The following is a 2500-nucleotide window of genomic DNA, read 5'->3' as shown; positions in this document are numbered from 1 at the left end:
GATTTGAAATATATCCCAAAATGAACTCTCAGTCGAATATTCACGCCATAGTCTAGTCTAAATTTTGAGTTTCTATCATAAATAGGTGTTTGATTTTTTTTTTTCTTTCTTTCGACCCCCTCTCTCCCTACAGAACGGCTGCCACACAACTGGAGTCCGAGAAGCGAAGGAAACCACAGGGAGGAAGGGAGACTCGAGGGTCCAGACAGGAGGACCTCCATCCAGGGGGAGGGAAGGGCGGCCAGTGACGGCAGAGGCAGGACTCACCAGCAGGAGCAGAGCCACGGGAGTCTTCATGGTGGATCAGGGAAGTGAGGCTTCGATCTGACGAAGCTCCTCTTATAGGGTGACGGAGGGCAAGGTCCATATAAGTACTTATATAGACCTTGGTCACAATCACCCATACCACATGTCGTTCGACCCTTCAAACAAATGTACAACATCCAACTCATTCGATCGCCAGCCTCCCCGCGCACCTTTTCAAGATCACCTTATCCTCCCTCTCCTCCTTCTCCTCTCCCCCTTCCCCCTCTTCCCCTTCCTCCTTCTGTAAGAAAGGACTTGTCACCTGAAGAAGTTTCTACTCAGGTTTGGCTGATAAGGGCGAAAACGTCATTCTGGTTTTAAGCTTGGATGGGGGGGGGGGAGTATTGAATAGAAAACGGTAGGCCGGAGGCGAGGGAAACACTGAAAATGGTACACAGTTGAGCGTGGACTAAAGTATTTTTAGAAACTGGTTTATGTCGACGATTTGAAAGTTGGATTGATTTTAGGGTTGATAATTAACAGATTATTTGCAGGTATATATCGCATGATTATCTGCAGGTATATGTCGTATTCTTATTCATGCTGAAACTTCCACAGTAAAGAAATAAACATAACAAAGAATACGTGAGAAACAAACAATGCTATTCAATTTTGTTAAATTGGAGTGATTTTACAGGGAATGATTAACAGTTCCTATCCCTTATTTTACTCGGCTTCAGACCTATATTTCCCCATGCAACAGTTTAAACATACCACAGTAAATAACTAAAATTATCAAAATCAACGTACCAGTAGTGCCAGTTGACTCTAACGCCGACGACCCCGAAGCCACCACCCCAACCACACGCCCACGGTCAACCAGCCGGAGACCTTCTTGGCTTTGAGATAATGTCGTGAATTCTGGCCCGGTGTCTTGATATGTAAGCGGTGTTAATTCTTTATACTTCAGGGCATGATTATTTGCCATTATCATTATGATTATCAATCATAATGACTATTTCTATCTGTATTATTATATCACCATAATCATTATCATTACTACTACCAGTATCATTATTATTAGCATTATCACATCTGCTATTACTATTGCTCTTACTATTGATATTATCATTATCCTGATTATTGTTTTGTTGGTGTTGTATTATTTTTTATATAATCCTTCCTACTCTTATTGATAACAACAGTCATTGCCATAAACAACCCTATAATATCATCCTCATAGTCATATACATGACAATAGTTAAATTTCCCGCCACCAGAATCATGATGGTGGAGGTTACAGCTGACGACATCGATGACGTCATGAAATACAACAAATTCTGCAACAGGAGTGACGTCACGGGAACCAGCCTGAAGGAGACGGTTGCTAAGTGGCTGGACAACATACCGGAGGGAAGTGTCTCAAATGGGTGGTAAGTTGGGCGGGATGGGCACGAGCGTATGGGCGTGCGGGCGGCTATGGGGGTGGGGTTGCCAAGTGGCTGAACAACATACCGGAGGGATGTGGCCCGAATGGGTGGGATGGGCGCGAGCGTATGGGCGGCTGTGGCGGTGGGTTGTGTTTGGCTGAGGCGAAGAGTTTAAAGAAAAGGGGGAGGGTGGATTTGGGAGGATAGAGAGGAATAAAAGGATTGTGAGAGAGGGAGGAGGAGAAGGGGAGAGATAGAGATAGATTTGATATATAGAAATGGAGGGTGAGAGAGAAAGAGAGAGAGGAGGGTGGAGGCAGGAAGAAAGAGATAAAGGTAGATAAACAAACAGAGATGCAGAAAAAATGAATATATATATACATATATATATATATATATATATATATATATATATATATATATATATATATATATATATATATATATATATATATATATATATATATACACATATATGTGTGTGTGTGTGGCTCGCGGATCGAAAGCGACCTCTTGGACGCGCTCAGTGGCAGGAACCTCCTGCCGGGGACGTGTATATTCCTCCCCCTCCTCCCTCTCCTCCTCCTCCCTCTCTTCATCCTCCTCCTTCACCCCTACTTCTCCTCCCTCTCCTCCATCCTTCCCTCCTCCTCCCTTCCTCCATCCTTCCCCCTCCCTCCCTTCCTCCTCCCTTCCTCCCCTCTTCCCTTCCTTCTCTTCCTTCCTCTCCTTCCTTCCTCCTTCCTCCCCTTCTTCCTCCTCCCCTTCTTCCCTTCCTCCCCTTCCCCTTCCTCCTCCCTCTCCTCGCCCTCCTCTCTCTCTCC

This window comes from Penaeus vannamei, chromosome 35, assembly GCF_042767895.1.
Source record: "Penaeus vannamei isolate JL-2024 chromosome 35, ASM4276789v1, whole genome shotgun sequence".
Classification (NCBI taxonomy): Eukaryota; Metazoa; Arthropoda; class Malacostraca; order Decapoda; family Penaeidae; genus Penaeus; species Penaeus vannamei.
This window is presented reverse-complemented; position numbering follows the sequence as displayed.